The sequence below is a fragment of the Phoca vitulina genome, unplaced genomic scaffold, assembly GCF_004348235.1.
Source record: "Phoca vitulina isolate PV1807 unplaced genomic scaffold, GSC_HSeal_1.0 scaffold15, whole genome shotgun sequence".
NCBI classification, from domain to species: Eukaryota; Metazoa; Chordata; class Mammalia; order Carnivora; family Phocidae; genus Phoca; species Phoca vitulina.
This window is the reverse complement of record NW_022589718.1, coordinates 40386152-40394123: the sequence shown is the minus strand read 5'-3', so window position 1 is coordinate 40394123 and position 7972 is coordinate 40386152.

Sequence of the window (7972 nt, the reverse complement as noted above, 5' to 3'; positions counted from 1 at the left end):
GAATTCTGGAGGAAGTCTGGAATGCTGGAGGAAGTCTGGAGTGCTGGAGGAAGTCTAGCAGTGCCTGAAATGGAGAAGGGATCTGTGCCCAGAATGTTCCAGGATGCCCCAACCATCATCGAGGACAACGGGAAACCTGATTGGAGACAAAGGAGTGATGGGGATGCCCAATCCCGCAAGAGCAGCCTCCACGGAGGCTGATGTGAGAATCCTTGCTCAAATCACCAGTGAGCAGAGGGGACATAACACCATCTGAGGGGGGAAAATGGCAGGGAAGTGTGTGCTAAGTGGGGGTGGGCATGGTGTGCCGCCCTGTGGGCATTCTGGAGCGTGTGTGGCAGGGGTGGGGTGAGGGGGTCCTGCTCTGTGCAGATCCAGATGCACAAGCCCATGGCCTCCAAGGTGGTGCCCACGAGGGCGTCCTTGGGTGTGTTGTGCTGTGTGGGGTGAGCCCACCGGGGGCGCCCTGTCCATGCATCCATGAGACCTTCTGTGACCCCTGGGGAAATGCTGACCCCTGTGGCACCCATGCACCTGAGACGTGGCTGCACCCGCGTGGGACAGCATGGGCGTGGGGAGCGGGCCCTGCGGCATGAGGCTTGTCCTGCCAGTTTTGTGGAGGACGCATGGCACAGCCGTCTTGTTCAGAGGAGTGAGGATACCATTTCCTTGGGGGCCTGGCTCTGGGTGTCTACCCTTTCTGCTCCAAATGTCGGGGCCGCGTCCTGGTCTGAGGATGCATCAGGGAAGCCTTCTTCTGCCTTGGGCCTGAGAGCTGACTCCAGGTGGGCTTCTAGGGGCCATCCGAGGATGACTCCAAAGCCGTGCCTGTCCCTCCGAGCTCAGCTTCTGTTTCGGACACTTTCCTCAGGAGCTGCTGGTGCAGCTTGAGGACCAGACATGCGGAAGCGGGGCTCCCTGGTGCCGGCCCGACACGGATATGGAGCTGCCCGGCACGAGCTGGGCATCTGCTGCCCTCAGAGCCCACGAGCAGTGGACATCATGCTCTCAGGACGACAGCTCGAGGAAGGCAAGGATGTGGGATACGACTTCAGAGGGCCCTGCCACCTCCTGGCCCAACCTTCCAGCTCCCGGCCGCCTCTGTGTCCGTCCACCCATCCATCCGCACATCTGTAAAACAGGCGCTGTGAGGGATGAAGTATTTTCTAAGGGCTGGTTATTTCTGCGCACTGAGTGCCCCCCAGCTTCACAGGTGGGGCCCTGACCCCCCACGGGACCATGAACCCAGGGCCGGGGAGGAGGTGACCGAGGATCCGTGAGGACCCAGGGTGGCTGTGCTTACAGGACGGGGAAGAGGACTCAGCGCCCTCTCTCTCCGCCGCGTGAGGACCCGAGCCGGCACCATGACCTTGGACATCCAGCCCCCAGGGCGCGAGGAACAGAACTGGGCGGTGCTTGGTTACAGCTCCCCCGTGGACTGAGGCAGTTGTCAGCAACTGAGCAGACGCTGTGGCGGCGGCTGTTTTTCTAGCAGTGACTGGAAACCCCTAGGGGGCTGGGTGCGCGGGGACCGCAGTGTTGTGCCGCCGTCCCGGTGAGAACGGGCTCTGTGACGCGCGGCACCGCGTCGTCTGCGGAGCTCGGGGGCGGCTGTGGTCTTATCTCGCTGCATCTTCCTTATGAAGCAAGAGGAGGAGGCTGAAAATATGCTTCTTCGTGATGAGAAGATCCCAAATTAAAACACTGGGATGCATTATGCAAGCAGACAGTGGAATCTCCTTCAGGGTGATTTAGAAATAGACCTGGGATCCCATCTTTAGGGTGGCTTAAAAGAGGGGGAAAATGGAGCGAAGTAATTTTAGCCAAATGAAACACCAGTGTATCCACGCATTCTACGTCCTTGGTGTTCTTGCTTCGCCTGTGCTCAGTGATCTTAGAGAAATACGCAGCTCGGGGCCTGTGTCTCCCTGTCTTGTTACGTTTTCTTTCCAATGGGTACAGTCAACACAAAACTGGTATTTCAATTAAGTTGAATTAGACACTGCGAGTCAACGTGGGCTGTTTTGTGCTGAAATTCATGCTCTGGTTCAGCTCAGGTTGTCAGTCTAGGGTCAGGAAGAAAATTGACATTCTGGTTTTCGTTATTCAGCACCTTATGCACGCCAGGAACAGTGCAGGTTTTTTAGGGGTGAGGGCACCCTAAACATACCTGATATTATGAACTATGTTGGGTGGGGGCCTGTGGGGAAGAAGGATTTTGAAAAATACTGATTCTGATTCTGAAATCTCTATTTTAAAAAATCACCCCTTTGCTCCTTGGAGAAATGGATGATCCCAACTCTGGGGCATAGAAAGTATGATTCGCCTGCGTATCTGAGCTTTCAGAGAGTGGGGAAGCACTCAAAGATGCAGCCCGCTAGAAGGCCACAGGGGCCGGCTTGATGGGGCTCCCGTTGGCTCAAGGAAACTCCATAATGGGGCGAGAGAGACAGAGAGAGAGCACCTTGCCCATCCCCATGGACGTGACCATCATACCCAGTCTCCCTTGCAGCTGGCTACTACGGGGAGGGAGGGGGAGGGAGGCAGAGTAGGGAAGGAGCGGGTGTGTGGCTGGTGCAGGAAATCATCACGAACGGCATGAGAAATCCGGGGAGTGCACCAGGGACAGAATGCCTGAGGTGCCAAGCGTCACTGGATTTACACACTGACCGTGGAGACGGAGGCCTTCCCACCTAACCCCCGGCTATGGGAACACAGGCTCAGAAGAGAGCAAAGAGTGGTCTCGTGGAGAACGTGGGCCACTCTGGGGACAATTGACCCGTTTCTCCAGAATGGGTGCTGAAGGAAGACACGGCCAAACGCTCGGTGTAACCGTGGCTTGGGTCCTGGCTGGAGGGCATCTCTGGGGCAGCAGGGGAGAGCACCTGCGGATGGAGCAGGAGCAGGACAGAGACATCCCCTCCCCACACGGTCACCACGCGGGACACGGTTTGCGTGGTCACTCGAGGTCAGGCAGGTACACTTTATGGTATGGTGCTTAGGTAAGAGGGGTGCCTTATCCCCAGAGGATGCCCGGGTCTGCAGAATTCAAGCGGCGCGCAGACCTGGGTCACAAGGCTCGAAGGACATAGAAGTGATTAAAAAGTATGTGGTAAACAACCAAACAAAACCAACTTAATGAACAAATGGGCAAAGGACACAGATTGGGCTTTGTTCCAGGAAAGGATTAGACCCTGCTGCCGCCCCTCCCGCCTGCTCTCTTGCAGGGGAAGGAACACGGTCCGTGCTTTTGTTCTTTAATCAGTTAAAACTGAGGAAACAACATCTCGGCACACAAGGAGCCTTCTCTTCCGGGACGCGGCCCTTGGTGCTGACCTTCCCAGAAGAGATAATATTTCTGTCTCTTGCCCAAAGTCCGCTAGGCTTCTCGAGAAGCTTGCAGGGAATTCTAGACAAAGCGGACAACGCCACTTCCAGGAGCAGCACTGCTAACCAAGCGCAAGGTGTCCCCACCCGCGTCCTGTCTTTCCTCCCTCAAGCCCTGACCTGTTCCTTCCAAGCCCGCTCCTGCCAGGCCCCCGGCACCCTGCACCACAGCCGGACAGCCCTAGGAGGAGCCAGAGGGTCCCTTAGAGGGGCCACAACACCCACGCCAACACAGGCCACTTTGCCATATTGGTGATTTTGAGCTGAAGACACGTGAGAAAGAGTAGCTCTCTGCCCCCGCCCCATTTGCCTAAAGCCAGGACATCAATCCCTGGCATCCCCCTTTCCCAGACCAGCAAGAGGAGGGCAGGTGCTAGACTCCCACTAGCCCTGAGCAGGCACACTGATCCTGAATAACCATACCCTCATTAGCTCCCCAAAGTCTACCATCCCTGTTTGCTGCCCCTGAAAGCCTAACCCCCTTCCTCTGGGTTGTCACCTGGCTGCAGATGTTTGTTCTTTGTTCAGATGTGTGTGAGCCTGGGTTCCAAAGCCCCCTAGCTGCTCCTGGGAGCCTCTCCTGCGAGGGTGGGTGATCCACCTACTAACAGACTCCACTCTTTCTGAATGGCATTCTGTCTTCCGTGGGTGAACCTTCAGGGCCCCTGCCTGGAACCCAGGGGGGAGAGGAGAAGCTTTCTAACCTCCTCTACATCTTCAGCAAGCACCTCCTACATGACTGGGGCTGTTCCTGTGGGGTGATGGGGAAGTATGAGCATGTAAGACCAAGCCTGTCCTTCAGGGGCCTCAACCTGGTCCAGGCTCAAACAGTGTTCACGGCACCGGGGCCGCTGCTCAGCCTGTGGACGGCCCACCCAGGGCACCATGGCTCAAGCAGCTACGTCCTCCGCCATTGGGCCATGGTCTCTCCATGCCTCCTCCCGTCAGGCCCTTCCCAGGCTCCCGCGTATCATGAGGCCAACAGAGCAAGGAGTAGGAGAGTTTATGAACACAAAGGCAACCCTCAGCAAGCTGGGAGAGGGGAAAACAAGGCAAATGCAGGACTGAATCCCACCTGCTCCACCACATGGCTCAGTGGCAGATGGTCCACCTTGTGTGGGATCCTTGGGAACATCTCATGTCTTCCCTTTCATTCTGTCACTGAAACATGACTCCCTGAGCCCCTTTTCAATGTTGGTTAATAATTTTATGAATAAATGTAGAATTTGTCCTAATTGAAAATGCCATGTACGTAGATAAAATCTATCTTACTAATAAAAAGAAAAGAGAATACATATAAATACACGAGTGAGTATCTGAAGGAGGTTTTTTAAAAAAGTAAACAATTTTCCAACTTGGCAACTTGGGCACTTTATTCTCAGTTAGAAATTCCTTTTAGCCACACAACAGAAGGCTGCTGAGAGCTTTGTAGACTAGTAAACCAGAAGCCTTCCTGTTATGTCTTTAGAAGTGTCTCTGCAGAGCCTGGGTCCACAGCTGGACCCAGTGTCAGCCCAAGTCCAAGGCACGTGTCTTTGGTCCTTGGGAAGAGCGGCCATGTTTGGTTCTGCTCTTCATCTTGGCCAAGCATCCTCCAACAGACAAGGCCTCTGTTGTCTCTAGACCCGAGGCTGTAGCTACAACTTACTTCCTAAATCTCCTTTATCCTTGTGTTCAGACGCCCTAGAGCGACAGCTGGCTGTAAGTGAATCCAACACAGCAAATAATAATTAAGCCTGCAGAGAATTTCGTGTGTGCCTATTAGCATATCCAGGATTCTCTTGGAATCTTTTGATATTTAAAAAATTGAATATGAATATCATTAGTTTATTTTGCCCTTCTTTCAGAGACTTCCAATTTTTATAAAAGAACAGATCTCATGTTTCCAAATTCTAAGTGTTCTGGTAAACCACATACCCGCCATGTTGGGTAGCTTGCTCTGTCGTGGTTTGGTTGTGTGCTTGTTTATTTGGTAGGTAGTTGATCAGTTAAATGGCTGGTTGGTTGGTTGTATGGTTGTCTATGTGTTTGGTTGATTATTTGTGTGATTGGTTGGTTGGTTTGTAGGTGTTTGTGTAGTTGGTTGGTTGGTTGTGTGGTTGGTTGGTTGGTTGTGTTATTGGTTGGTTGGTGTATGGTTGGTTGGCTGTGTGGTTGGTTGGTTGGTGTGTTGTTGGTTGGCTGTGTGGTTGGTTGGTTGGTTGGTGTGTGGTTGGTTGGTTGGTTGGTTAGTTGTGTGGTTGGTTGATTAGTGTGTGGTTGTTTGGTTGTATAGTGGTTTGGTTGTGTGTTTGTATGGGTGGTTGGTTAGTGTGTGGTTGTGTGGTTGGTTAGGGTGTGGTTATGTGGTTGGTTGGCTGTTCCTTTGTGTCTTGGACCCCAGCTGCTGAATTAATCATGCTGCTCACTTTATCCCTCATGATCACTCTTGATCTGCACACGGCCTTTTCTTTCACTCACTCTCTTTTGTGCTAATAGATGAGGATTTGATTTTCCAGATCTGCTAAGCTCTTTGGCTTCCAAAGGTGTGATGCTCTTGCTTCCTCTCCCTTCTCCTCATCATCGTGAGTTGGGAGCTTCTGTCTTTAAAGAAGCCCCCTTACAGGGTGGTCACTCAGCCGGAGGGCCTTGGTGGCGGCTCCCAAGCAGCAGGTTCAGGGAGAGATGGGAAGGTGGGAAAAGGCCTCCAATGTGTATAGCATCGCAAGGGCTGCTGGCCCTGAACGCCCGGTGGTGGGAGCTACCGCTCTCTGTGCCGAGGGGCCTGGCTTCCCAGGAAGCCTGTCGTCCCCGAGCGCGAGGCTGCCTCCTGCATTCCATGAGCACAGGGGAGGCCGCCGCACCCCAGCCTGCGCACCTGCACCCCGAGGGCCAGCTCCGGCTGGCCTGCACGCCTGCCGCACCCTCACGTCTGCACACCGAATCAACTTCAGTAGAATAACGACAATTCAGGCCCCATTTTATTTATGAATAGAGTCTGCGGGAAATTCCCATTTGTCTTTTCTCAGTTTACCAAGCGTACTTTAGCCAAATAACAAGGCCATGAAAATTACCTCTTGTCCCACAAGAGCTGACATGGGGTATTTATTCTGTAAAGCGACCTTCAGGACCACTGATGGAGGACCCCGGAACGGGCTGTTTCCGGACCTTTCCTTTCCAGGCCTCGGTGGGCTGGCTGCCCCAGGTGTGGCCCAGGGACCCAGGTTCCTCACCTGTGGGCCTTCTCCAGACTTGGTCCCCGTGGCTCAGCCCCCCACGCGGCTCTGACTGTCTCCATTCACAGTTCGCCTCAACATGGGCTTTCTTTTAAACAGCAGCACACACCCATCCTCGCTGTCCACAAGGTGCCGGATCCCGAAGCGGCCCCGGTGAATGTGCATTTCACCCCCACACGGTTCATGCGACCCGACATCGGGGCATCTGTCCTTAGGGGTCACGCACACCCCCCTGCCCGCATCTGGTCTCCCTCTCCTGGGATGCCGCTGCTGTTGGTGACGAGCTTCCTGCCCAAGCAGGACGAGCAGTCCTCCCACTGTCCCCCACAGACACGGCAAACCTCACTCCTGACAGACGCGAGAAAGCTGCCTTTTGTTCAACGTCAAATGGAGCGGGCTCTGCGCAGGCTTGTCCCGTGCTCGCCGGGACGTCTGAAGGTCAAGCAGCACCTGGGAAACTGCCACGTGCGTGTCCTGTGTGTGGCGAGACAGTGGGTACCCCGTCCCTCCTGGAAAGGCCCCTGGACCAGACCATGGCAGTAACACCGCATGCGCCCCCGCGGAGCTGCCGCATGTCACTGGGAGTCTGCTCCCTGGCACGGCCTCGGGCGGCTGGCTGCCGTCAGTTACTGTCCACGCTCATTCTGGAATGTTCCAATCCCTTAGGACACCATTAATTACTTTTAGACGGGCACGTTTCCTGCAAGGGTGGTGGTGATTAAATTTGACAGGGAGATATTGTTGCGGTAATTTCCAGCAAAGGTCTGTCAGCTCTGGTGAGTCCCAGCACAGCCTTGTTGGTGCCGATGGAAAACAGCCACAGGACCCGTGACCAGGCCCGGTCCTCCTCCCGGATTCCCAGACGTCTTCCTCCCACCTGTCTTTCCGGGAATGGCTCAGACACCACCTCTCTCCCGAGATCCTCCTGGAAGGTGATTTCTCTCTACCCAGATGCTGACAGCGTGTTCCCCCCACGTTGTACCCACACCTACATCTCACCATCCACTTCCCACCTGAGCACACCCCAGCCTCTGGCCACCAGCTTCTCTTGCAAAACAGAAGGGACTGGGTGACCCAGCGAGAGTGTTCGTGGCCAGCCACGCGCCCACCACAGGCCGAGGGAGGAGGCCTCTGCACAGGGCATTTGTTCTCTAGGAACCTATTTCTTGAAACATCTGCTAAAGGGAGAAAAAAGGAGAGGGTCTAATATTTGGAGTCTATCTTAATATTATTTTCTGGAAATCGATATTTAAATAGCTAAAAGGAAGATAAAATCAAGAGGTGAGAAACGGGCTCATTTGGGGGGAATTTAAATCTGGTCTGGAAGGAATTGCTGAAGGCTATTGTGCTTTCCCCCCAAAAAAGACATA